Raw genomic sequence first — 27,613 nt, forward strand, 5'->3', positions numbered from 1 at the left:
CTCCCGTCCAGCGACACACGCGGGAAGAGGCACGGACAATGTTAACATATCTCCTGGAAAGGATTTTTGCATGAAAGGATTTGGCCTTTAACAGGTAGCAAATCATTTATATGCAAGGCAATTTAACAAATTGCACGAACATGAACAATACAAAAACATGTCGTAACTACCGGTCAAAGTGCGTCATCTAATGTGGAAATGGGGGCATTACAGGAGAAAGGTCAAATTTAATTTAATAATAATATTTGGAGAAGTTCGGCGGGCCGGATTAAAAAGCCCAAGGGCCGTATACGGCCCGGGGGCCGTACTTTGCCCATGTCTGGTTTAGTAAAATCCTTATTGTATTATATAAGAACATCAAATGTTTTTTTAGAGGATGTGTTGATTTTAGTATTTGAATGAACCCATGACGTTGAGGAAATGCCGCGTGACTTAAGAGGGAACGGGCCGAGCTCAACAAACCAGCTTTGCGCAGTGGCAGTATCGTAGCCCATGAGGTTTATCCGAGGCGCGATTATTGCTAATTGAAAACTTTTCCCAATACCCCGCCACGCTGACTTGAAACACAGTCGGCGTCGGCAATTTTTGCAAGCTCTTTCGGGAGCTTTTGTTTGTTGTAATGAAGTGTAGAACTTGAGGTTTTAAGGTAGCTGAACCAATAACTACCAAGAATGTAATAATTTTGCACTGCCAAGGCAGAGGTCGCAGACCGAATCTCTCAAACTGGTTCGTGGCTTGCTCCGCCCTAGACACGCCTCCACAAAGTTCGTGGCTAGGGCGGTTCCCCCTCCCGGGGTCCCGGGGAATGTGTCCCAGGATGCGTTGGTCCCTCATTGCCACTGACGTGATAGCGCTTCCGCCCCCTATTGACGAGAAGGGGGAGCTACCAGCCCACATAGTGGTGAGTGCCGATTACCCCTACACATGGAACAGGAAGCAGGGAGCAGCATTACTTTAGTGCCATGGATGGCATTCATGGGCCACCTAGTTTATTTTATTGGGTGCAATGTGATTTCATAAAGTCGTCCTTTGCACTGTGAGAGATAGGGCCGGTAACCACTGGAGGGCCAGTCCAGGTCCAACTTGTTACAATCACGACAGCTATTACTGCTTCTACCACCTTACATTCTCACGCACGTTCTTTTCTTTCGTCGAAAAACTCAAGCTCCCGAAAGAGCTTGCAAAAATTGCCGACGCCGACTGTGTTTCAAGTCAGCGCGGCGGGGTATTGGGAAAAGTTTTCAATTAGCAATAATCGCGCCTCGGATAAACCTCATTGGCTACGATACTACCACTGCGCAAAGCTGGTTTGTTGAAGCCGGCTCGTTCCCTATTAAGCGACGCGGCTCCACCTCAACGCCATGGGATCAGTCCAAAGGTGACAATAAACGAATCGATTAAAAAAATATTTTAAAAAACATTGTATCTATAAATCAGGTTTTTGGGGTCAAAGCGCGTAAATATATAAATAACGATGTTAGTTAATATTTTGATAGTCGATTACTCGACCCATTGTTTGAGGAACTTAACTGCAGAGTACTCAGACTATTGCCGACCTCTTCCCACGCGTGCCGCTGGACGGGAGGTTTGGTGACGTCATTCATACGGCGAATTCGTCGTGGTAATGCTAAAGAGTCTAAGCCTTTCTTGTCAGCGGTACAGGATCGTCTAATTACATCAGATACAACGCATGAGGCATCGCCCGTCAAATACACTTAGAACTGTTTCCCAACTCACGGAGCATTCTCATTTATATTCTTTGGGTCTTTCGGTAAAGTCACGCAGATAGGTTCAAATAAAATAACAAAATAACAAAAACTACGACGTTATGAATTCCTGCAGTCACGAAAGCTTTAGTTAACATTTACATATAATAAACACGTGAGTTTAAATTGGATTAAAAAAATGTTTAAATTTTTTTTAAAGCAGAAACACTCTACCTGGGCCAGACGTAAAGACACACTGATGTTATCCATAATTGAGGTTTATTTTCCCTTGTTGTTGTTGGGTTAGATCGCGCAAATTTTAGTGCGTCGTTACACGCGCCACCAGTCGAACACGGACGATTCGCAAGGTTCGTCACGTAAACACAACGTGCCAATTTAGCTGCGCCTTCAGCACAGGCGGTGCGATGGAGAGTGAAACCCTCACGACATTGACAAGTCGAGTAGCACGGAACGACGTGAACATGTCGCGTACGAACGATGTCTCTTTTTGACCAACTAAATCCACAAGAGGGCGTCGGAGGCCATGCAAGTCCATACAAGGCCTTCCCTCCCACCTCTTAACGAACGCGAAGTTATTCCATGCTCCCTATGTAAAGGCGCGGCACTGCAATTGCTCGCTCACGCCATTGCTGGCGGAAGGGGGTCTCCACTCCAGGGCATTTGCTTGGGCTCAGACGTCGTGAAAGAGGTGGCAGTACCCACGCTTTAACCCACCGCACGTGTCCCGATACTCAACACGTAAGTCAAAGAGCACGTTGGGAAGGACATGCTAGGCGACGTTTTGGGCAATGGCCCCTTCTTCACGGCACGCATAGAGGCCAGAGGAGGCGAGGTTCTACTGCTGGGCGGAGTGAGGTCGAGGAGGGATTTAAGAAACATTGCCACCATTGTTCCATCTGCCGCGCCTGGAGACAAAACCGAATTCGAGGCTTCTGTATTGCAAGTGCAGTATGCTAACCCTTTACACGACGGCAAGCATTGTCGTAATTATTCATTCATAATCTCGACTTCCCCCAATTAGTGCGGTTACGTAACCAATCTGTTAGCACAGCACTAAACCCAAACCCAGATACGTTTACAATTCTCAGCCGTTTGTTCATCCACTGTTGGATGAAGGCCTCTCCGAACGCTGCGTTGGTCATGGGAGTTGCTTGACCATCCGCGCTGGTCAGTGTATGAGTTTGGTGAAAGGTGGGCCCACACCACCGTTGCTGATGTAATTTGGCACTGCTGATAGCCGTGCGTGGCCCGAAATCCAACTCAGGTTTCCGTGTTCGTTATTGCATAAAACAAGAATATTTTTTTACAGTAATGGCATTGAGGAAGTCCCGCGTGACTTACGAGGGAACGGGCCGACCTCAACAAACCAGCTTTGCGCAGTGGCAGTATCGTAGCCAATGAGGTTTTTCCGAGGCACGATTATTGCTAATTGAAAACTTTTCCCAATACCCCGCCACGCTCACTTGAAACACAGTCGGCGTCGGCAATTTTTGCAAGCTCTTTCGGGAGCTTTGGGTTGTTTAATGAAGTGTAGAATTTATCTCTTTCGGTAAAGTCACGTTGAAGGGAAACAATAAAATAATAAAATATATATGAAACAATAAAAAATCTCACACATGATGAGAACCGTTTGTGTTGTGGTCGAAGCGTCCAATTTTGATTGTTTAAAATATATTTTATTGTTTCCCTTAAACGTGACTTTACCGAAAGAACCAAAGAAGATGAATCCTTACAGTCACGAAAGCTTTAAATCGAAATTTAGCTTAGGGTTGTTTAATGTAGTGTAGAATTTGCTTGAGGTTTTAAGGTAGCAGAACCTTCACCTGCCGAGATTGAAATAATTTTGCACTGGACTGGCAATCGTAGACACAATTTCTCAAACTGCGTTGTACCCAATAAAATAAACTAGTCAGCCCATGGCTGCATCCCCGGCTCGATAGTTACGCGCTTTCCTCTCACAGCGCGGCAGCCAACGCTACAGGATCCTGTACCATTGACATGATAATTGTCTCACATTAGCATCACTAACCCAGCTTCTCTCTACCTTCCATCTATTACCTGTGCCCAACTCCCTCGATCCCTCCTTACCTCCCCCCTGTCTCACGGCGCGACAGCCAACGCTGCAGCATCCTGTACCATTGACATGCTAATTGTCTCACATTCGCATCACTTTTGTCGTGCTCATGCCTTGCTCGCCCTCTAATCCCTCGAGCTTGCAGCACTCCACTCACCCTACCCCCCCCCCCTCGATCTCTCCTCCCTGGCTCCTGCCCCCTCTCTTGCCTACATAGCCTCTTGTTACAGCAGACCTTTTTCCCACTTCAGCAATTGTTTCTTGCTGTGGTTGTCCCACCTGATGGCGGACGATTGTGCTGCGCCCGAAACGTCGTGATTATTTTATTTCTACCTACGTGACTTTTACCGAAATAACCAAAGAGTATTGTTACGTTGTCCTCTGTCCCACGTGTGTGATTCCATACTTTTATTCCATGAAATCAACGGCCAAGTTCAATTTCTGTAAGCTGTGCCCCTTTCTCCTGCCCCTTCGTAATAAATAATGATAAGGCCCTGTTGTTTCTGCTTCTTTCACCCCCGCGCCTTTCCTTTTTAGGCCCCGCCCATTATCATTTGGGCCCCGCCCATTTGTGTCTAGCCCCGCCCCTTCTCCTCGCACACGGGGTGGGGGTTGTGAGGAGGGTGGCAGTGCGCGCGTGTCACAGTTGTAACAGAATGCCTCTTAGAGCAGCCAGATAATAACAGATTGATTATCCCGTTGTGAACCTATAAGGTGATGGTATTTTTATTTATTGTTAAATTTTCCATTAGATTTTAAGCAATAGAAACAGAGTATCACTGACCTCTTGCATTTGTTATTCCACTTACAACCAAAAGTATTAGGGAACAGCCGATTTCTGAATAATTAAAACGGAAATATAATTTTGCTTTTCTACCAATAAAATGTACGGTATCACAAAGTCTCGCATAAATTATCGCACTCAACTTTATTTGCACTTTAACAGGACACCACTTCGAAGTCACGTGTTGTATACCGATGACGTCACCAAGCGCCAGCCATCACCTCCCGTCCAGCGGCACACGCAAAGAAGAGGTACGGACAATGTCCTCATCCAATTAATCGAGTAATCGTTATCATTTAATGATGTAAATATATTTAGTAAAATCCTTATTGTATTATAATAGCAAATCAAATGTCTTTTTTAGTGGATGTGTTGATTTTAGTATTTGAATGAACCCATGGTGTTGAGGTAGTCCCGCGTGACTTAAGAGGGAACGGGCCGGCTTCAACACACCAGCTTTGTGCAGTGGCAATATCGTAGCCAATGAGGTTTATCCGAGGCGCGATTATTGCTAATTGAAAACTTTTCCCAATACCCCGCCACGCTGACTTTAAACACCGTCGGCGTCGGCAATTTTCTCACGCTCTTTCGGGAGCTTTGGGTTGTTTAATCAAGTGTAGAACTTGCTTGAGGTTTTAAGGTAGCAGAACCTGCCGAGAATGTAATAATTGTATTGCCAAGCCAGAGGTCGCAGACAGTTTCTCAAACTGCTTTGCACCCAATACAATTAACTAGTCAGCCCATGGCTGCATCCCCGGCACGACAGTGTTGGATTCCATACTTTTATTTCATGAAATTAACAGCAAAGTTCAAATACTCTTTGGTTCGTGTACGACGTTTCGATTGCAACACAAGCAACCGTCATCAGGTAGAACTAAATTTTAGAGAGAGAGAGACATAACACAGATATGGAGACACACAGACAGACACACAAGCAGAGATAGACAACACAGACACAGAGAAAGACACACAACATAGACACAGAGACCCAATGCCTCTCTGTCGAGGCCTCAAATAGAGAGAGGGGGTAGGCGGGTGGGCAGAGAGAGAGGTGGGTCTGCTGGTGGCTGCTGCTGGAGCAGAGAAATTAGCATGTCAATGAATCCACCCCGAAGCGACCGAGGGAAAGAAGAAGATCGAATGGCCCTATGAAAGCCTGATACATTTTTTATAGAGAGAAATAGTTTGAGAAAACAAAATTTAGCAAATCTTTTGGAAATGTAATGCAATGCAACACAGATAGTCGGCTAACACACAGTTAACGCATAGCCTGCTTGATTACGATGTCCAAAGATTGCTAAATTTGAAGTTAAGTGTGAAATTTAGCAAACAGAGACACACAGATAGAGAGAAATAGAAGAACTTACATCCTCTCCGTTAAGGTGGTTCATACTTGATTTGAAGCTTTCCTGACTGCAGGAATTACTCTGTGGGTATTTCGGTAAAGTCACGTAGAAAGGAAATTAATTAAATAATATAGTACGACGTTTCGATTGCAACACGAAGTTAAATTTCTGTAAGATGTGCCCCATTATCCTTATACCCTGCCGCTTCGTAATAAATAATGATCAGGCCCAGTTGTGTCTGCTTCTTTCAGCCCCACGCCCTTAATTTTAGGCCCCGCCCATTCTCATTTGGGCCCGCCCATTTGCGTCTAGCCCCACCCCTTCCCCTCGCACACGGGGTGGGGGTTGTGAGGAGGGTGGCAGTGCGCGCGTGTCGCAGTAGGACCAGAATGCCTCTTAGAGCAGACAGATAATAACAGATTGATTATCCCGTTGTCAACCTATAAGGTGACGGTATTTTTATTTATTGGAAAATTTACCATTACAGTTTAAGCAATAGAAACAGAGTATCACTGACTTATTGCATTTGTTATTCCACTTACAACCAAAAGTATTAGGGAACAGCCGATTTCTGAATAATTAAAACGTAAATATTATTTTGGTTTTCAACCAAAAAAAAATCCACGGTATCACAAAGCCTCGCATAAATGATCGCACTCTTAACTTTATTTGCACTTTAACAGGACACCACTTCGAAGTCACGTATTTTATACCGATGATGTCCACCAGCGCCAGCCATCACCTCCCGTCCAGCGGCACACGCGGGAAAGAGGCACGGACAATGTTAACATATCTCCTCATCCAATTCATCGAGTAATTTACTATCGGTTTCATTAAATAATTTAAATATGTTTAGTAAAATCCTTATTGTATTATAATAGCAAATTAAATGTGTTTTTTAGTGGATGTGTTGATGTTAGTATTTGAATTAACCCTTGACGTTGAGGTAGTCCCGCGTGACTTAAGAGGGAACTGGCCGGCCTCAACAAACCAGCTTTGCGCAGTGGCAGTATCGTAGCCAATGAGGTTTATCCGAGCCGCGATTATTGAAATTGAAAAGTTTTCCCAATACCACGCCACGCTGATTTGAAACAATAGTCGGCGTCGGCAATTTTTGCCAGCTCTTTCGGGAGCTTTTGGTTGTTGTAATGAAGTGTAGAACTTGCTTGAGGTTTTAAGGTAGCAGAACCAATACATGCCGAGATTGTAATAATTTTGCACTGCGAAGGCAGAGGTCGCAGACCGAATCTCTCAAACTGCTTTTGCTTATATACTGGTTCGTGACTTGCTCCGCCCTAGCCACGCCTCCACAAAGTTCGTGGCTAGGGCGGTTCCCCCTTTTGGGGTCCCGGTTAATGTGTCCCAGGATCCGTTGGCCCCTTTTGGGCCATGGTCATTGACACTGACGTGATTGCGCTTCCGCCCCCTATTGACGAGAAGGGGGAGCTACCAGTCCACACAGTGGTGAGTGCCGATTACCCGTACACATGAAACAGGAAGCAGCATTACTTTAGTGCCATGGATGGTATTCATGGGCCACCTAGTTTATTTTATTGGGTGCAATTTGATTTCATAAAGTTGTCCTTTGCACTGTGAGAGATAGGGCCGGTAACCACTGGAGGGCCAGTCCAGGTCCAACTTGTTACAATCACGACAGCTATTACTGCTTCTACCAACGTACTTTCTCACGCGCGTTCTTTTCTTTCGTCGAGAAACTCAAGCTCCCGAAAGAGCTTGCAAAAATTGCCGACGCCGACTGTGTTTCAAGTCAGCGTGGCGGGGTATTGGGAAAAGTTTTCAATTAGCAATAATCGCGCCTCGGATAAACCTCATTGGCTACGATACTGCCACTGCGCAAAGCTGGTTTGTTGAGGCCGGCCCGTTTCCTATTATGCGACGCGGCACCACCTCAACGCCATGGGATCAGTCCAAAGGCGACGATAAACGAATCGATTATAAAATATTTAAAAATCATTGTATCTTTAAATCAGGTTTTTTGGAGTCAAAGCGCGTAAATATATAAATAACGATGTTAGTTAATATTTTGATAGTCGATTACTCGACTCATTGTATGAGAGTACTCAGACTTTTGCCGACCTCTTCCCACGCGTGCCGCTGGACGGGAAGTTTGGTGACGTCATTCATACGGCGAATTCGTCGTGGTAATGCTACAGAGTCTAATCCTCTCTAGTCAGTGGTACAGGATCGTCTAATTACATCAGATACTGCGCATGAGGCATCGCCAGTCAAATATACTTAGAACTGTTTCCCAACTCACGGAGCATTCACAGATATATTCTTTGGGTCTTTCGGTAAAGTCACGCAGATAGGTTCAAAGAAAATAACTAAATAACAAAAAACTACGACGTTATTGTGTTTGAACCTATCTACGTGATTTTACCGAAAGACCCAAAGAATATGAATTCCTGCAGTCACGAAAACTTCAAGTAAACATTAACATATAATAAACACTTGAGTTTAAATTGGGTTAAAAAATGTTTTAAAAATTTTAAAATCAGAAACACTCTACCAGGGCCAGACGTAAAGACACACTGATGTTTTCCATAATTGAGGTTTATTGTCCGTTGTTGTTGGGTTAAATCGCGAAAATTTTAGTGCGTCGTTACACCCGCCACCAGTCGAACACGGACGATTCGCAAGGTTCGTCACGTAAACACAACGTGCCAATTTAGCTGTGCCTTCAGCACACGCGGTGCGATGGAGAGTGAAACCCTCACGACATTGACAAGTCGAGTAGCACGGCACAACGTGAACATGTCGCGTACGAACGATGTCTCTTTTTTGACCAACTAAATCCACAAGAGGGCGTCGCAGGCCATGCAAGGCCACAAGAGGGCGGCGCAGGCCATGCAAGGCCCTCCCTCCCACCTCTTCATGAACGCGAAGTTATTCCATGCTCCCTATGTAAAGGCGCGGCACGGCAATTGCTCGCTCACGCCACTGCTGGCGGAAGGGGGTCTCCACTCCAGGGCATTTGTCTCGTAGCCTTCCATGCTTGGGCTCAGACGTCGTGAAAGAGGTGGCAGTACCCACGCTTTAACCCACCGCACGTGTCCCGATACTCAACACGTTCGTCAAAGAGCACGTTGGGAAGGACATGCTAGGCGACGTTTCGGGCTAATGGCCCCTTCTTCACGGCACGCAGAGAGGCCAGAGGAGGCGAGGTTCTGGCGGAGTGAGGTCGAGGAGGGATTTAAGAAACATTGCCACCATTGTTCCATCTGCTGCGCCTGGAGACAAAACCGAATTCGAGGCTTCTGTATTGCAAGTGCAGTATGCTAACCCTTTACACGACGGCAAGCATTGTCGTAATTATTCATTCATAATCTGGACTCCCCCCAATTAGTGCGGTTACGTAACCAATCTGTTAGCACAGCACTAAACCCAAACCCAGATACGTTTACAATTCTCAGCCGTTTGTTCATCCACTGTTGGATGAAGGCCTCTCCGAACGCTGCGTTGGTCATGGGAGTTGCTTGACCATCCGCGCTGGTCAGTGTGTGAGTTTGGTGAAAGGTGGGCCCACACCACCGTTGCTGATGTAATTTGGCATTGCTGATAGCCGTGCGTGGCCCGGAATCCAACTCAGGTTGCCGGGTTCGTTATTGCATAAAAAATAATATTTTTTTAATAGTAATGGTTTAGTCCATTTAAATATTTGCCATCCGCACTATTTATTAAAACGGAACATTTTGGAGCAGGCTTTGACTTTCCGGGTCTCATCAGCACACTCATCCACGTGATCGGCGAGATCACTCTAACCCCACAACGTGGGCCCTGTCCAGCGCGAACCCAATATACCAAATAGAAACATTCCGTCGGGATCAGCGGGCTGGGTGGGGGTTGTGAGGAGGGTGGCAGTGCGCGCGTGTCACAGTCGGACCAGAATGCCTCTTAGAGCAGCCAGATAATAACAGATTGATTATCCCGTTGTCATCCAATAAGGTGACGGTATTTTTTATTATTGGAAAATTTACCATTACAGTTTAAGCAATAGAAACAGAGTGTCACTGACCTTTTGCGTTTGTTATTCCACTTACAACCAAAACTATAAGGGAACAGCCGATTTCTGAATGATTAAAACGTAAATATTATTTTGTTTTTCAATAAATAAAATCCACGGTATCACAAAGCCTCGCACAAATAATCGCACTCAGCTGTATTTACACTTTAACAGGACACCACTTCGAAGTCACGTGTTGTATACCAATGACGTCCCCAAGCGCCAGCCATCACCTCCCGTCCAGCGGCACACGCGGAAAGAGGCACGGACAATGTTAACATATCTCCTCATCCAATTAATCGAAAAATTAACCATCGGTTTCATTTAATTATTTAAATTTGTTTAGTAAAATCCTGATTGTATTATACGTACTCTTAGTTTTTTCGGTAAAGTCACGTTGAAGAGAAACAACAAAATAACTAAGAGTATGAATTACTGCAGTCACGAAAGCTTTAAATCAAAATTTGTATTATACGTGTTGATTTTAGTATTTTAATGAACCCATGGCATTGAGGTAGTCCCGCGTGACTTAAGAGGGAACGGGCCGGCCTCAACAAACCAGCTTTGCGCAGTGGCAGTATCGTAGCCAATGAGGTTTATCCGAGGCGCGATTATTGCTAATTGAAAACTTTTCCCAATACCCCGCCACGCTGACTTGAAACACAGTCGGCGTCGGCAATTTTTGCAAGCTCTTTCGGGAGCTTTGGGTTGTTTAATGAAGTGTAGAATTTACCTTAGTGAAGTGCAGAATTTGCTTGAGGTTTTAAGGTAGCAGAACCAATACTTGCCGAGATTTAAATATATTTCCACTGGACTGGCAAGACAGAGGTCGCAGACCCAATTTCTCAAACTGCTTTGCACCCCAATAAATTAACTGGTCCAGCCCATGGCTGCATCCCCGGCACTATCGTTATGCTGTTCTCTTTCCATGAAATCAACAGCAAAGTTCTGTGTCTGCAAGGTGTGCCCCTTTCCCCTGCCCCTTCGTAATAAATAATGATCGGGCCCAGATGTTGCTGCTTCTCTCACCCCCGCGCATTTCCTTTTTAGGCCCCGCCCATTATCATTTAGGGGCCGTCCATAAATGACGTCACCCGATTTTGGCCGATTATTTACCCCCCCTCCCATTCTCGTCACACGGCGTCACAAGAAGTCAGACCCCACCTCAAATATGACGTCACAAATCTCTGCCCCTCCCCCCAAAATCATATTTCCAATTTTGAAAATAAAACATGCTTCAAATCAATTTAAACTATTGTCATTGCAGTGCGTATTTAATGTGGCGCTGCACTCTGATAATTATAAAATAGGAAAAGTTATTATAACTATAAAAAATATACTTGAAGCTTCGTAGTAGAACGAAGCAAAATGGAGAGTACAATTATAGCAATCACATATTCATTCCACAGAATGAAAAGCCCTGGTAGAATAATTAAAATAAAAAAGTTTAATAACAATCATTCAAAACATTTACAAAATGCTTCTCCATTCTCCCATGGAGAAGCAAAATGCTCTTTCATGGAATAAATAAAAGGTGACCTTAGTAAATTTAAATAATCAAATAGTTAATAATGAAAAATTATCAAATTTGTGTTATAACAATTCTATTGTGTATATTTATTTAAAGTGGCGCATTTTGATGTGACGTCACAATTCTCAAACTCCCCCTCCCCCCTCGTCACAACCCGTCACAACCCGTCACAAATGTCTGACCCCCCTAGGTATGTGACGTCATTTATGGACGGTCCCATAGGCCTTAGGCCCTGCCAATTAGTGTCTAGCCCCACGCCCCTTCCCCTCGCACACGGGGTGGGGGTTGTGCTCGACCAGAGGACGCCAAAAGGCGTACAGCTCAAAAACAATGCACTATCAAAGTAATGAGGGCTCGGGGTGAGCATCTACATCATTAGACCTCCTTTGCCAGTACCAATTGTGTCGAGGCTCAAAAGAAATCCGTCCCTTGGTGTGGACCAATCAGTTTCAAGGTCAATGCATATATTATCATAGTGTGTTTTTTTGTTTGCATTTGACTGCAAATACTGTGGTTAATGCAGACATGAATGCTTGTAAAAAGGTTTCAGTTTTGCTGCCAGAAAAAAGGGGGAAACCCCTATTATTACAAGGGAACAACCGATTTCTGAATAATTAAAAGGTAAATATTATTTAGCTTTCAACCAATAAAATCCACGGTCTCACAAAGCCTCGCATAAATGATCGCACTCTTAACTTTATTTGCACTTTAACAGGACACCACTTCGAAGTCACGTGTTGTATACCGATGATGTCCCCAAGCGCCAGCCATCACCTCCCGTCCAGCGACACACGCGGGAAGAGGCACGGACAATGTTAACATATCTCCTGGAAAGGATTTTTGCATGAAAGGATTTGGCCTTTAACAGGTAGCAAATCATTTATATGCAAGGCAATTTAACAAATTGCACGAACATGAACAATACAAAAACATGTCGTAACTACCGGTCAAAGTGCGTCATCTAATGTGGAAATGGGGGCATTACAGGAGAAAGGTAAAATTTAATTTAATAATAATATTTGGACAAGTTCGGCGGGCCGGATTAAAAAGCCCAAGGGCCGTATACGGCCCGGGGGCCGTACTTTGCCCATGTCTGGTTTAGTAAAATCCTTATTGTATTATATAAGAACATCAAATGTTTTTTTAGAGGATGTGTTGATTTTAGTATTTGAATGAACCCATGACGTTGAGGAAATGCCGCGTGACTTAAGAGGGAACGGGCCGAGCTCAACAAACCAGCTTTGCGCAGTGGCAGTATCGTAGCCCATGAGGTTTATCCGAGGCGCGATTATTGCTAATTGAAAACTTTTCCCAATACCCCGCCACGCTGACTTGAAACACAGTCGGCGTCGGCAATTTTTGCAAGCTCTTTCGGGAGCTTTTGTTTGTTGTAATGAAGTGTAGAACTTGAGGTTTTAAGGTAGCTGAACCAATAACTACCAAGAATGTAATAATTTTGCACTGCCAAGGCAGAGGTCGCAGACCGAATCTCTCAAACTGGTTCGTGGCTTGCTCCGCCCTAGCCACGCCTCCACAAAGTTCGTGGCTAGGGCGGTTCCCCCTCCCGGGGTCCCGGGGAATGTGTCCCAGGATGCGTTGGTCCCTCATTGCCACTGACGTGATAGCGCTTCCGCCCCCTATTGACGAGAAGGGGGAGCTACCAGCCCACATAGTGGTGAGTGCCGATTACCCCTACACATGGAACAGGAAGCAGGGAGCAGCATTACTTTAGTGCCATGGATGGCATTCATGGGCCACCTAGTTTATTTTATTGGGTGCAATGTGATTTCATAAAGTCGTCCTTTGCACTGTGAGAGATAGGGCCGGTAACCACTGGAGGGCCAGTCCAGGTTCTACTTGTTACAATCACGTCAGGTATTACTGCTTCTACCACCTTACATTCTCACGCGCGTTCTTTTCTTTCGTCGAAAAACTCAAGCTCCCGAAAGAGCTTGCAAAAATTGCCGACGCCGACTGTGTTTCAAGTCAGCGTGGCGGGGTATTGGGAAAAGTTTTCAATTAGCAATAATCGCGCCTCGGATAAACCTCATTGGCTACGATACTGCCACTGCGCAAAGCTGGTTTGCTGAGGCCGGCTCGTTCCCTCTTAAGCGACGCGGCTCCACCTCAACGCCATGGGATCAGTCCAAAGGCGACAATAAACGAATCGATTAAAAAATATTTTAAAAAACATTGTATCTATAAATCAGGTTTTTGGGGTCAAAGCGCGTAAATATATAAATAACGATGTTAGTTAATATTTTGATAGTTGATTACTCGACCCATTGTTTGAGGAACTTAACTGCAGAGTACTCAGACTATTGCCGACCTCTTCCCACGCGTGCCGCTGGACGGGAGGTTTGGTGACGTCATTCATACGGCGAATTCGTCGTGGTAATGCTACAGAGTCTAAGCCTTTCTTGTCAGCGGTACAGGATCGTCTAATTACATCAGATACAACGCATGAGGCATCGCCCGTCAAATACACTTAGAACTGTTTCCCAACTCACGGAGCATTCTCATTTATATTCTTTGGGTCTTTCGGTAAAGTCACGCAGATAGGTTCAAAGAAAATAACAAAATAACAAAAACTACGACGTTATGAATTCCTGCAGTCACGAAAGCTTTAGTTAACATTTACATATAATAAACACGTGAGTTTAAATTGGATTAAAAAAATGTTTAATTTTTTTTTAAAGCAGAAACACTCTACCTGGGCCAGACGTAAAGACACACTGATGTTATCCATAATTGAGGTTTATTTTCCCTTGTTGTTGTTGGGTTAGATCGCGCAAATTTTAGTGCGTCGTTACACCCGCCACCAGTCGAACACGGACGATTCGCACGGTTCGTCACGTAAACACAACGTGCCAATTTAGCTGCGCCTTCAGCACACGCGGTGCGATGGAGAGTGAAAGCCTCACGACATTGACAAGTCGAGTAGCACGGCACAACGTGAACATGTCGCGTAGGAACGATGTCTCTTATTTGACCAACTAAATCCACAAGAGGGCGACGCAGGCCATGCAAGGCCATACAAGGCCTTCCCTCCCACCTCTTCATGAACGCGAAGTTATTCCATGCTCCCTATGTAAAGGCGCGGTACTGCAATTGCTCGCTCACGCCACTGCTGGCGGAAGGGGGTCTCCACTCCAGGGCATTTGTCTCGCAGCCTTCCATGCTTGGGCTCAGACGTCGTGAAAGAGGTGGCAGTACCCACGCTTTAACCCACCGCACGTGTCCCGATACTCAACACGTTCGTCAAAGAGCACGTTGGGAAGGACATGCTAGGCGACATTTCGGGCTAATTGCCCCTTCTTCACGGCACGCAGAGAGGCCAGAGGAGGCGAGGTTCTACTGCTGGGCGGAGTGAGGTCGAGGAGGGATTTAAGAAACATTGCCACCATTGTTCCATCTGCCGCGCCTGGAGACAAAACCGAATTCGAGGCTTCTGTATTGCAAGTGCAGTATGCTAACCCTTTACACGACGGCAAGCATTGTCGTAATTATCCATTCATAATCTGGACTCCCCCCAATTAGTGCGGTTACGTAACCAATCTGTTAGCACAGCACTAAACCCAAACCCAGATACGTTTACAATTCTCAGCCGTTTGTTCATCCACTGTTGGATGAAGGCCTCTCCGAACGCTGCGTTGGTCATGGGAGTTGCTTGACCATCCGCGCTGGTCAGTGTGTGAGTTTGGTGAAAGGTGGGCCCACACCACCGTTGCTGATGTAATTTGGCATTGCTGATAGCCGTGCGTGGCCCGGAATCCAACTCAGGTTGCCGGGTTCGTTATTGCATGAAAAAAATATATTTTTTTAATAGTAATGGTTTAGTCCATTTAAATATTTGCCATCCGCACTATTTATGAAAACGGAACATTTTGGAGCAGGCTTTGACTTTCCGGGTCTCATCAGCACACTCATCCACGTGATCGGCGAGATCACTCTATCCCCACAACGTGGGCCCTGTCCAGCGCGAACCCAATATAGCAAATAGAAACATTATGTCGGGATCAGCGGGCAGGGTGGGGGTTGTGAGGAGGGTGGCAGTGCGCGCGTGTCACAGTCGGACCAGAATGCCTCTTAGAGCAGCCAGATAATAACAGATTGATTATCCCGTTGTCATCCAATAAGGTGACGGTATTTTTTATTATTGGAAAATTTACCATTACAGTTTAAGCAATAGAAACAGAGTATCACTGATCTTTTGCGTTTGTTATTCCACTTACAACGAAAACTATAAGGGAACAGCCGATTTCTGAATGATTAAAACGTAAATATTATTTTGCTTTTCAATAAATAAAATCCACGGTATCACAAAGCCTCGCACAAATAATCGCACTCAGCTGTATTTACACTTTAAGAGGACACCACTTCGAAGTCACGTGTTGTATACCAATGACGTCCCCAAGCGCCAGCCATCACCTCCCGTCCAGCGGCACACGCGGAAAGAGGCACGGACAATGTTAACATATCTCCTCATCCAATTAATCGAAAAATTAACCATCGGTTTCATTTAATTATTTAAATTTGTTTAGTAAAATCCTGATTGTATTATACGTACTCTTAGTTTTTTCGGTAAAGTCACGTTGAAGAGAAACAACAAAATAACTAAGAGTATGAATTACTGCAGTCACGAAAGCTTTAAATCAAAATTTGTATTATACGTGTTGATTTTAGTATTTTAATGAACCCATGGCATTGAGGTAGTCCCGCGTGACTTAAGAGGGAACGGGCCGGCCTCAACAAACCAGCTTTGCGCAGTGGCGGTATCGTAGCCAATGAGGTTTATCCGAGGCGCGATTATTGCTAATTGAAAACTTTTCCCAATACCCCGCCACGCTGACTTGAAACACAGTCGGCGTCGGCAATTTTTGCAAGCTCTTTCGGGAGCTTTGGGTTGTTTAATGAAGTGTAGAATGTACCTTAGGGTTGTTTAGTGAAGTGCAGAATTTGCTTGAGGTTTTAAGGTAGCAGAACCAATACTTGCCGAGATTTAAATATATTTCCACTGGACTGGCAAGACAGAGGTCGCAGACCCAATTTCTCAAACTGCTTTGCACCCCAATAAATTAACTGGTCCAGCCCATGGCTGCATCCCCGGCACTATCGTTATGCTGTTCTCTTTCCATGAAATCAACAGCAAAGTTCTGTGTCTGCAAGGTGTGCCCCTTTCCCCTGCCCCTTCGTAATAAATAATGATCGGGCCCAGATGTTGCTGCTTCTCTCACCCCCGCGCATTTCCTTTTTAGGCCCCGCCCATTATCATTTAGGGGCCGTCCATAAATTACGTCACCCGATTTTGGCCGATTATTTACCCCCCCTCCCATTCTCGTCACACGGCGTCACAAGAAGTCAGACCCCACCTCAAATATGACGTCACAAATCTCTGCCCCTCCCCCCAAAATCATATTTCCAATTTTGAAAATAAAACATGCTTCAAATCAATTTAAACTATTGTCATTGCAGTGCGTATTTAATGTGGCGCTGCACTCTGATAATTATAAAATAGGAAAAGTTATTATAACTATAAAAAATATACTTGAAGCTTTGTAGTAGAACGAAGCAAAATGGAGAGTACAATTATAGCAATCACATATTCATTCCACAGAATGAAAAGCCCTGGTAGAATAATTAAAATAAAAAAGTTTAATAACAATCATTCAAAACATTTACAAAATGCTTCTCCATTCTCCCATGGAGAAGCAAAATGCTCTTTCATGGAATAAATAAAAGGTGACCTTAGTAAATTTAAATAATCAAATAGTTAATAATGAAAAATGATCAAATTTGTGTTATAACAATTCTATTGTGTATATTTATTTAAAGTGGCGCATTTTGATGTGACGTCACAATTCTCAAACTCTCCCTCCCCCCTCGTCACAACCCGTCACAACCCGTCACAAATGTCTGACCCCCCTAGGTATGTGACGTCATTTATGGACGGTCCCATAGGCCTTAGGCCCTGCCAATTAGTGTCTAGCCCCACGCCCCTTCCCCTCGCACACGGGGTGGGGGTTGTGCTCGACCAGAGGACGCCAAAAGGCGTACAGCTCAAAAACAATGCACTATCAAAGTAATGAGGGCTCGGGGTGAGCATCTACATCATTAGACCTCCTTTGCCAGTACCAATTGTGTCGAGGCTCAAAAGAAATCCGTCCCTTGGTGTGGACCAATCAGTTTCAAGGACAATGCATATATTATCATAGTGTGTTTTTTTGTTTGCATTTGACTGCAAATACTGTGGTTAATGCAGACATGAATGCTTGTAAAAAGGTTTCAGTTTTGCTGCCAGAAAAAAGGGGAAAAACCCTATTATTACAAGGGAACAACCGATTTCTGAATAATTAAAAGGTAAATATTATTTAGCTTTCAACCAATAAAATCCACGGTCTCACAAAGCCTCGCATAAATGATCGCACTCTTAACTTTATTTGCACTTTAACAGGACACCACTTCGAAGTCACGTGTTGTATACCGATGATGTCCCCAAGCGCCAGCCATCACCTCCCGTCCAGCGACACACGCGGGAAGAGGCACGGACAATGTTAACATATCTCCTGGAAAGGATTTTTGCATGAAAGCATTTGGCCTTTAACAGGTAGCAAATCATTTATATGCAAGGCAATTTAACAAATTGCACGAACATGAACAATACAAAAACATGTCGTAACTACCGGTCAAAGTGCGTCATCTAATGTGGAAATGGGGGCATTACAGGAGAAAGGTAAAATTTAATTTAATAATAATATTTGGACAAGTTCGGCGGGCCGGATTAAAAAGCCCAAGGGCCGTATACGGCCCGGGGGCCGTACTTTGCCCATGTCTGGTTTAGTAAAATCCTTATTGTATTATATAAGAACATCAAATGTTTTTTTAGAGGATGTGTTGATTTTAGTATTTGAATGAACCCATGACGTTGAGGAAATGCCGCGTGACTTAAGAGGGAACGGGCCGAGCCCAACAAACCAGCTTTGCGCAGTGGCAGTATCGTAGCCCATGAGGTTTATCCGAGGCGCGATTATTGCTAATTGAAAACTTTTCCCAATACCCCGCCACGCTGACTTGAAACACAGTCGGCGTCGGCAATTTTTGCAAGCTCTTTCGGGAGCTTTTGTTTGTTGTAATGAAGTGTAGAACTTGAGGTTTTAAGGTAGCTGAACCAATAACTACCAAGAATGTAATAATTTTGCACTGCCAAGGCAGAGGTCGCAGACCGAATCTCTCAAACTGGTTCGTGGCTTGCTCCGCCCTAGCCACGCCTCCACAAAGTTCGTGGCTAGGGCGGTTCCGCCTCCCGGGGTCCCGGGGAATGTGTCCCAGGATGCGTTGGTCCCTCATTGCCACTGACGTGATAGCGCTTCCGCCCCCTATTGACGAGAAGGGGGAGCTACCAGCCCACATAGTGGTGAGTGCCGATTACCCCTACACATGGAACAGGGAGCAGCATTACTTTAGTGCCATGGATGGCATTCATGGGCCACCTAGTTTATTTTATTGGGTGCAATGTGATTTCATAAAGTCGTCCGTTGCACTGTGAGAGATAGGGCCGGTAACCACTGGAGGGCCAGTCCAGGTCCAACTTGTTACAATCATGACAGGTATTACTGCTTCTATCAACTTACATTCTCACGCGCGTTCTTTTCTTTAGTAGAGAAACTCTAGCTCCCGAAAGAGCTTGCAAAAATTGCCGACGCCGACTGTGTTTCAAGTCAGCGCGGCGGGGTATTGGGAAAAGTTTTCAATTAGCAATAATCGCGCCTCGGATAAACCTCATTGGCTACGATACTGCCACTGCGCAAAGCTGGTTTGTTGAGGCCGGCCCGTTCCCTCTTAAGCGACGCGTCTCCACCTCAACGCCATGGGATCAGTCCAAAGGCGACAATAAACAAATCGATTAAAACATTTTTAAAAAACATTGTATCTATAAATCAGGTTTTTGGGGTCAAAGCGCGTAAATATATAAGTAACGATGTTAGTTTATATTTTGATAGTCGATTACTCGACCCATTGTTTGAGGAACTTAACTGCAGAGTACTCAGACTATTGCCGACCTCTTCCCACGCGTGCCGCTGGACGGGAGGTTTGGTGACGTCATTCATACTGCGAATTCGTCGTGGTAATGCTACAGAGTCTAAGCGGTACAGGATCGTCTAATTACATCAGATACAACGCATGAGGCATCGCCCGTCAAATACACTTAGAACTGTTTCGCAACTCACGGAGCATTCTCATTTATATTCTTTGGGTCTTTCGGTAAAGTCACGCAGATAGGTTCAAAGAAAATAACAAAATAACCAAAAACTACGACGTTATGAATTCCTGCAGTCACGAAAGCTTTAGTCAACATTTACATATAATAAACACTTGAGTTTAAATTGGAATAAAAAAATGTTTAAATTTTTTTTAAAGCAGAAACACTCTACCAGGGCCAGACGCAAATTTTAGTGCGTCGTTACACCCGCCACCAGACGAACACGGGCAATTCGTAAGGTTCGTCACGTAAACACAACGTGCCAATTTAGCTGCGCCTTCAGCACACGCGGTGCGATGGAGAGTGAAACCCTCACGACATTGACAAGTCGAGTAGCACGGCACGACGTGAAAATGTCGCGTACGAACGATGTCTCTTCTTTGACCAACAAAATCCACAAGAGGGCGTCGGAGGCCATGCAAGGCCATACAAGGCCCTCCCTCCCACCTCTTCATGGACGCGAAGTTATTCCATGCTCCCTATGTAAAGGCGCGGCACTGCAATTGCTTGCTCACGCCACTGCTGGCGGAAGGGAGTCTCCACTCCAGGGCATTTGTCTCGTAGCCTTCCATGCTTGGGCTCAGACGTCGTGAAAGAGGTGGCAGTACCCACGATTTAACCCACCGCACGTGTCCCGATACTCAACACGTTCGTCAAAGAGCGCGTTGCGAAGGACATGCTAGGCGACGTTTCGGGCAATGGCCCCTTCTTCACGGCACGCAGAGAGGCCAGAGGAGGCGAGGTTCTACTGCTGGGCGGAGTGAGGTCGAGGAGGGATTTAAGAAACATTGCCACCATTGTTCCATCTGCCGCGCCTGGAGACAAAACCGAATTCGAGGCTTCTGTATTGCAAGTGCAGTATGCTAACCCTTTACACGACAGCAAGCATTGTCGTAATTATCCATTCATAATCTGGACTCCCCCCAATTAGTGTGGTTACGTAACCAATCTGTTAGCACAGCACTAAACCCAAACCCAGCTCCGTTTACAATTCTCATCCGTTTTTCATCCACTGCTGGATGAAGGCCTCTCCGCCCGCTGCGTTGGTCATGGGAGTTGCTTGATCATCCGCGCTGGTTATTGTGTGAGTTTGGTGAAAGGTGGGCCCACACCACCGTTGCTGATGTAATTTAGCACTGCTGATAGCCGTGCGTGGCCCGGAATTAAACTCAGATTGCCGGGTTCGTTATTGCATAAAAAAGAATGTTTTTTAATAATAAAGGTTTCAGCCATTTAAATATTTGCCATTCGCACTATTTATTGAAACGGAACATTTTGGAGCAGGCTTTGACTTTCCAGGTCTCATCAGCACACTCATCCACGTGATCGGCGAGATCACTCTATCCCCACAACGTGGGCCCTGTCCAGCGCGAACCCAATATACCAAATAGAAACATTCCGTCGGGATCAGCGGGCTGGGTGGGGGTTGTGAGGAGGGTGGCAGTGCGCGCGTGTCACAGTCGGACCAGAATGCCTCTTAGAGCAGCCAGATAATAACAGATTGATTATCCCGTTGTCATCCAATAAGGTGACGGTATTTTTTATTATTGGAAAATTTACCATTACAGTTTAAGCAATAGAAACAGAGTGTCACTGACCTTTTGCGTTTGTTATTCCACTTACAACCAAAACTATAAGGGAACAGCCGATTTCTGAATGATTAAAACGTAAATATTATTTTGCTTTTCAATAAATAAAATCCACGGTATCACAAAGCCTCGCACAAATAATCGCACTCAGCTGTATTTACACTTTAACAGGACACCACTTCGAAGTCACGTGTTGTATACCGATGACGTCCACAAGCGCCAGCCATCACCTCCCGTCCAGCGGCACACGCGGGAAAGAGGCACGGACAATGTTAACATATCTCCTCATCCAATTCATCGAGTAATTGACTATCGGTTTCATTAAATAATTTAAATATGTTTAATAAAATCCTCATTTTATTATAATAGCAAATTAAATGTGTTTTTTAGTGGATGTGTTGATTTTAGTATTTGAATGAACTCATGGCGTTAAGGCAATGCCGCGTGACTTAAGAGGGAAGGGGCCGGCCTCAACAAACCATTTTTGCGCAGTGGCAGTATCGTAGCCAATGAGGTTTATCCGAGGCGCGATTGTTGCTAATTGAAAACTTTTCCAAATACCCCGCCACGTTGACTTGAAACACAGTCGGCGTCGGCAATTTTTGCAAGCTCATTCGGCAGCTTTGGTTGTTTAATGAAGTGTAGAAATTGCGTGAGGTTTTAAGGCAGTAGAACCAATACCTACCGAGACTGTAATAATTTTGCACTGCCAAGGCAGAGGTCGCAGACCGAATCTCTCAAACTGCTTTGGCTTATAAACTGGTTCGTGGTTTGCTCCGCCGTAGCCACGCCTCCCTTCCACAAAGTTCGTGGCGGTTCCCCCTGCCGGGGTCCCGGGGAATGTGTCCCAGGATGCGTTGGCCCCTCTTGGGCCATGGTAATTGACACTGACGTGATAGCGCTTCCGCCCCCTATTGACGGAGAAGGGGGAGCTACCAGCCCACAGAGTGGTGAGTGCCGATTATCCCTACACATGGAACAGGGAGCAGGGAGCAGCATTACTTTAGTGCCATGGATGGCATTCATGGGCCACCTCGTTTATTTTATTGGGTGCAATGTGATTTCATAAAGTCGTCCTTTGCACTGTGAGAGATAGGGCCGGTAACCACTGGAGGGCCAGTCCAGGTTCTACTTGTTACAATCACGACAGCTATTACTGCTTCTACCACCTTACATTCTCACGCGCGTTCTTTTCTTTCGTCGAAAAACTCAAGCTCCCGAAAGAGCTTGCAAAAATTGCCGACGCCGACTGTGTTTCAAGTCAGCGTGGCGGGGTATTGGGAAAAGTTTTCAATTAGCAATAATCGCGCCTCGGATAAACCTCATTGGCTACGATACTGCCACTGCGCAAAGCTGGTTTGTTGAGGCCGGCCCGTTCCCTATTATGCGACGCGGAACCACCTCAACGCCATGGGATCAGTCCAAAGGCGACGATAAACGAATCGATTACAAAATATAAAAAAAACATTGTATCTATAAATCAGGTTTTTGGAGTCAAAGCGCGTAAATATATAAATAACGATGTTAGTTTATATTTTGATAGTCGATTACTTGACTCATTGTATGAGAGTACTCAGACTTTTGCCGACCTCTTCCCACGCGTGCCGCTGGACGGGAGGTTTGGTGACGTCATTCATACAGTGAATTCGTCGTGGTAATGCTACAAAGTCTAAGCCTCTCTAGTCAGCGTTACAGGTTCGTCTAATTACATCAGATACTGCGCATGAGGCATCGCCCGTCAAGTATACTTAGAACTGTTTCCCAACTCACGGAGCATTCACAGATATATTCTTTGGGTCTTTCGGTGAAGTCACGCAAATAGTTTCAAAGAAAATAACAAAATAACCAAAAACTACGACGTTATTTTCTTTGAACCTATCTACCTGACTTTACCGAAAGACCAAAAGAATTTGAATTCCTGTAGTCACGAAAACTTTAGTCAACATTAACATATAATAAACAATTGAGTTCAAATTGGATAAAAAACATGTTTTAAAATTTTTAAATGCAGAAACACTCTACCAGTGCCAGACGTAAACACACACTGATGTATTCCATAATTGAAGTTTATTTTCCCTTGTTGTTGTTGGGTTAGATCGCGCAAATTTTAGTGCGTCGTTACACCCGCCACCAGTCGAACACGGACGATTCGCAAGGTTCGTCACGTAAACACAACGTGCCAATTTAGCTGCGCCTTCAGCACACGCGGTGCGATGGAGAGTGAAACCCTCACGACATTGACAAGTCGAGTAGCACGGCACGACGTGACACATGTCGAGTACGATGTCTCTTCTTTGACCAACTAAATCCACAAGAGGGCGGCGCAGGCCATGTAAGGCTATACAAGGCCCTCCCTCCCACCTCTTCATGAACGCGAAGTTATTCCATGCTCCCTATGTAAAGGCGCGGCACGGCAATTGCTCGCTCACGCCACTGCTGGCGGAAGGGGGTCTCCACTCCAGGGCATTTGTCTCGTAGCCTTCCATGCTTGGGCTCAGACGTCGTGAAAGAGGTGGCAGTACCCACGCTTTAACCCACCGCACGTGTCCCGATACTCAACACGTTCGTCAAAGAGCACGTTGGGAAGGACATGCTAGGCGACGTTTCGGGCTAATGGCCCCTTCTTCACGGCACGCAGAGAGGCCAGAGGAGGCGAGGTTCTGGCGGAGTGAGGTCGAGGAGGGATTTAAGAAACATTGCCACCATTGTTCCATCTGCTGCGCCTGGAGACAAAACCGAATTCGAGGCTTCTGTATTGCAAGTGCAGTATGCTAACCCTTTACACGACGGCAAGCATTGTCGTAATTATTCATTCATAATCTGGACTCCCCCCAATTAGTGCGGTTACGTAACCAATCTGTTAGCACAGCACTAAACCCAAACCCAGATACGTTTACAATTCTCAGCCGTTTGTTCATCCACTGTTGGATGAAGGCCTCTCCGAACGCTGCGTTGGTCATGGGAGTTGCTTGACCATCCGCGCTGGTCAGTGTGTGAGTTTGGTGAAAGGTGGGCCCACACCACCGTTGCTGATGTAATTTGGCATTGCTGATAGCCGTGCGTGGCCCGGAATCCAACTCAGGTTGCCGGGTTCGTTATTGCATAAAAAATAATATTTTTTTAATAGTAATGGTTTAGTCCATTTAAATATTTGCCATCCGCACTATTTATGAAAACGGAACATTTTGGAGCAGGCTTTGACTTTCCGGGTCTCATCAGCACACTCATCCACGTGATCGGCGAGATCACTCTATCCCCACAACGTGGGCCCTGTCCAGCGCGAACCCAATATACCAAATAGAAACATTCCGTCGGGATCAGCGGGCTGGGTGGGGGTTGTGAGGAGGGTGGCAGTGCGCGCGTGTCACAGTCGGACCAGAATGCCTCTTAGAGCAGCCAGATAATAACAGATTGATTATCCCGTTGTCATCCAATAAGGTGACGGTATTTTTTATTATTGGAAAATTTACCATTACAGTTTAAGCAATAGAAACAGAGTGTCACTGACCTTTTGCGTTTGTTATTCCACTTACAACCAAAACTATAAGGGAACAGCCGATTTCTGAATTATTAAAACGTAAATATTATTTTGCTTTTCAATAAATAAAATCCACGGTATCACAAAGCCTCGCACAAATAATCGCACTCAACTGTATTTACACTTTAACAGGACACCACTTCGAAGTCACGTGTTGTATACCAATGACGTGCCCAAGCGCCAGCCATCACCTCCCGTCCAGCGGCACACGCGGAAAGAGGCACGGACAATGTTAACATATCTCCTCATCCAATGAATCGAAAAATTAACCATCGGTTTCATTTAATTATTTAAATTTGTTTAGTAAAATCCTGATTGTATTATACGTACTCTTAGTTTTTTTGGTAAAGTCACGTTGAAGAGAAACAACAAAATAACTAAGAGTATGAATTACTGCAGTCACGAAAGCTTTAAATCAAAATTTGTATTATACGTGTTGATTTTAGTATTTTAATGAACCCATGGCATTGAGGTAGGCCCGCGTGACTTAAGAGGGAACGGGCCGGCCTCAACAAACCAGCTTTGCGCAGTGGCAGTATCGTAGCCAATGAGGTTTATCCGAGGCGCGATTATTGCTAATTGAAAACTTTTCCCAATACCCCGCCACGCTGACTTGAAACACAGTCGGCGTCGGCAATTTTTGTAAGCTCTTTCGGGAGCTTTGGGTTGTTTAATGAAGTGTAGAATTTACCTTAGTGAAGTGCAGAATTTGCTTGAGGTTTTAAGGTAGCAGAACCAATACTTGCCGAGATTTAAATATATTTCCACTGGACTGGCAAGACAGAGGTCGCAGACCCAATTTCTCAAACTGCTTTGCACCCCAATAAATTAACTGGTCCAGCCCATGGCTGCATCCCCGGCACTATCGTTATGCTGTTCTCTTTCCATGAAATCAACAGCAAAGTTCTGTGTCTGCAAGGTGTGCCCCTTTCCCCTGCCCCTTCGTAATAAATAATGATCAGGCCCAGATGTTGCTGCTTCTCTCACCCCCGCGCCTTTCCTTTTTAGGCCCCGCCCATTATCATTTAGGGGCCGTCCATAAATTACGTCACCCGATTTTGGCCGATTATTTACCCCCCCCTCCCATCCTCGTCACACGGCGTTACAAGAAGTCAGACCCCACCTCAAATATGACGTCACAAATCTCTGCCCCTCCCCCCAAAATCATATTTCCAATTTAGAAAATAAAACATGCTTCAAATCAATTTAAACTATTGTCATTGCAGTGCGTATTTAATGTGGCGCTGCATTCTGATGTTGTAGGAGAAAACACGTATTAAAAAGGAGACGTTGGAAAGCTGAAATTTAGCATAAAATTCACTTGAAAATATTCAACGTCTAACTGATAATTATAAAACAGGAAAAGTTATTATAACTATAAAAAAATACTTGAAACTCTGCAGCAGAACGAAGCAAAATGGAGAGTACAATTATAACAATCACATATTCATTCCACAGAATGAAAAGCCCTGGTAGAATAATTAAAATATAAAGTTTAATAACAATCATTCAAAACATTTACAAAATGCTTCTCCATTCTCCCATGGAGAAGCAAAATGCTCTTTCATGGAATAAATAAAAGGTAACCTTAGTAAATTTAAATAATCAAATAGTTAATAATGAAAATTAATCAAAATTTGTGTTGTAACAATTCTATTGTTTATATTTATTTAAAGTGGCGCATTTTGATGTGACGTCACATTTCTCAACCCCCCCTCGTCACAACCCGTCACAACCCGTCACAAATGTCTGACCCCCCCTAGGTGTGTGACGCATTTATGGACGGCCCTATAGGCCTTAGGCCCTGCCAATTAATGTCTAGCCCCACGCCCCTTCCCCTCCCACACGGGGTGGGGATTGTGCTCGACCAGAGGACGCCAAAAGGCGTACAGCTCAAAGACAATGCACTATCAAAGTAATGAGGGCTCGGGGTGAGCATTTACATCATTAGACCTCCTTTGCCAGTACCAATTGGGTCGAGGCTCAAAAGAAAGCCGTCCCTTGGTGTGGACCAATCAATTTCAAGGACAATGCGTATATTATCATAGTGTGTTTTTTTGTTTGATTTGACTGCAAGTACTGTGGTTAATGCAGAAATGAATCCTTGTAAAACGGTTTCAGTTTTGTTGCCAGAATAAAAGGGGAAAAACCCTATTCTTACAAGGGAACAGCTGATTTCTGAATAATTTAAACGTAAATATTATTTAGCTTTTCCACCAATAAAATCCACGGTCTCACAAAGCCTCGCATAAATGATCGCACTCTTAATTTTATTTGCACTTTAACAGGACACCACTTCGAAGCCACGTGTTGTATACCGATGACGTCCCCAAGTGCCTGCTATCACCTCCCGTCCAGCGGCACACGCGGGAAGAGGCACGGACAATGTTAACATATCTCCTCATCCAATTAATCGAGTAATTGACTCTCGGGTTCATTAAATAATTTAAATATGTTTAGTAAAATCCTTATTGTATTATATAAGAACATCAAATGTTTTTTAGTGGATGTGTTGATTTTAGTATTTGAATGAACCCATGGTGTTGAGGTAGTCCCGCGTGACTTAAGAGGGAACGGGCCGGACTCAACAAACCAGCTTTGCGCAGTGGCAGTATCGTAGCCAATGAGGTTTATCCGAGGCGCGATTATTGCTAATTGAAAACTTTTCCCAATACCCCGCCACGCTGACTTGAAACACAGTCGACGTCGGCAATTTTTGCAAGCTCTTTCGCGAGCTTTG

At 44.9% G+C, this 27,613-nt stretch overlaps 16 non-coding genes across 16 annotated transcripts; 11 read left to right on the forward strand and 5 right to left on the reverse strand.

Annotated features, from left to right (window-relative positions):
• Nucleotides 1-463: 463 nt before the first annotated feature.
• Nucleotides 464-604, forward strand: LOC142931019 (U4 spliceosomal RNA). Its single transcript, XR_012947018.1, has one exon. It is a non-coding gene; the product is annotated as a U4 spliceosomal RNA (small nuclear RNA).
• A 561-nt stretch (nucleotides 605-1,165) lies between these two features.
• On the reverse strand, nucleotides 1,166-1,306 carry LOC142931018 (U4 spliceosomal RNA). The gene has a single exon (XR_012947016.1). It is a non-coding gene; the product is annotated as a U4 spliceosomal RNA (small nuclear RNA).
• Nucleotides 1,307-3,095: 1,789 nt separating this feature from the next.
• Nucleotides 3,096-3,236, forward strand: LOC116952416 (U4 spliceosomal RNA). Its single transcript, XR_004404436.2, has one exon. It is a non-coding gene; the product is annotated as a U4 spliceosomal RNA (small nuclear RNA).
• Nucleotides 3,237-5,039: 1,803 nt separating this feature from the next.
• Nucleotides 5,040-5,180, forward strand: LOC142931022 (U4 spliceosomal RNA). Its single transcript, XR_012947021.1, has one exon. It is a non-coding gene; the product is annotated as a U4 spliceosomal RNA (small nuclear RNA).
• Nucleotides 5,181-6,923: 1,743 nt separating this feature from the next.
• Nucleotides 6,924-7,064, forward strand: LOC142931025 (U4 spliceosomal RNA). The gene has a single exon (XR_012947025.1). It is a non-coding gene; the product is annotated as a U4 spliceosomal RNA (small nuclear RNA).
• Nucleotides 7,065-7,652: 588 nt separating this feature from the next.
• Nucleotides 7,653-7,793, reverse strand: LOC142931013 (U4 spliceosomal RNA). The gene has a single exon (XR_012947011.1). It is a non-coding gene; the product is annotated as a U4 spliceosomal RNA (small nuclear RNA).
• A 2,722-nt stretch (nucleotides 7,794-10,515) lies between these two features.
• Nucleotides 10,516-10,656, forward strand: LOC142931014 (U4 spliceosomal RNA). The gene has a single exon (XR_012947012.1). It is a non-coding gene; the product is annotated as a U4 spliceosomal RNA (small nuclear RNA).
• A 2,067-nt stretch (nucleotides 10,657-12,723) lies between these two features.
• LOC116952430 (U4 spliceosomal RNA) lies at nucleotides 12,724-12,864 on the forward strand. The gene has a single exon (XR_004404449.2). It is a non-coding gene; the product is annotated as a U4 spliceosomal RNA (small nuclear RNA).
• Nucleotides 12,865-13,425: 561 nt separating this feature from the next.
• LOC116952438 (U4 spliceosomal RNA) lies at nucleotides 13,426-13,566 on the reverse strand. Its single transcript, XR_004404454.1, has one exon. It is a non-coding gene; the product is annotated as a U4 spliceosomal RNA (small nuclear RNA).
• Nucleotides 13,567-16,244: 2,678 nt separating this feature from the next.
• On the forward strand, nucleotides 16,245-16,385 carry LOC142931017 (U4 spliceosomal RNA). Its single transcript, XR_012947015.1, has one exon. It is a non-coding gene; the product is annotated as a U4 spliceosomal RNA (small nuclear RNA).
• Nucleotides 16,386-18,462: 2,077 nt separating this feature from the next.
• Nucleotides 18,463-18,603, forward strand: LOC142931020 (U4 spliceosomal RNA). Its single transcript, XR_012947019.1, has one exon. It is a non-coding gene; the product is annotated as a U4 spliceosomal RNA (small nuclear RNA).
• A 554-nt stretch (nucleotides 18,604-19,157) lies between these two features.
• LOC142931016 (U4 spliceosomal RNA) lies at nucleotides 19,158-19,298 on the reverse strand. Its single transcript, XR_012947014.1, has one exon. It is a non-coding gene; the product is annotated as a U4 spliceosomal RNA (small nuclear RNA).
• A 2,517-nt stretch (nucleotides 19,299-21,815) lies between these two features.
• Nucleotides 21,816-21,956, forward strand: LOC142931024 (U4 spliceosomal RNA). Its single transcript, XR_012947024.1, has one exon. It is a non-coding gene; the product is annotated as a U4 spliceosomal RNA (small nuclear RNA).
• A 593-nt stretch (nucleotides 21,957-22,549) lies between these two features.
• On the reverse strand, nucleotides 22,550-22,690 carry LOC142931015 (U4 spliceosomal RNA). Its single transcript, XR_012947013.1, has one exon. It is a non-coding gene; the product is annotated as a U4 spliceosomal RNA (small nuclear RNA).
• A 2,701-nt stretch (nucleotides 22,691-25,391) lies between these two features.
• LOC116952411 (U4 spliceosomal RNA) lies at nucleotides 25,392-25,532 on the forward strand. Its single transcript, XR_004404431.2, has one exon. It is a non-coding gene; the product is annotated as a U4 spliceosomal RNA (small nuclear RNA).
• Nucleotides 25,533-27,467: 1,935 nt separating this feature from the next.
• Nucleotides 27,468-27,608, forward strand: LOC116952412 (U4 spliceosomal RNA). Its single transcript, XR_004404432.2, has one exon. It is a non-coding gene; the product is annotated as a U4 spliceosomal RNA (small nuclear RNA).
• The last annotated feature ends 5 nt before the right edge of the window (nucleotides 27,609-27,613 follow it).

The sequence above is a fragment of the Petromyzon marinus genome, chromosome 46 (assembly GCF_048934315.1).
Source record: "Petromyzon marinus isolate PM22_M1 ecotype Great Lakes invasive population chromosome 46, UKy_Petmar_22M1.pri1.0, whole genome shotgun sequence".
NCBI lineage: Eukaryota > Metazoa > Chordata > Hyperoartia > Petromyzontiformes > Petromyzontidae > Petromyzon > Petromyzon marinus.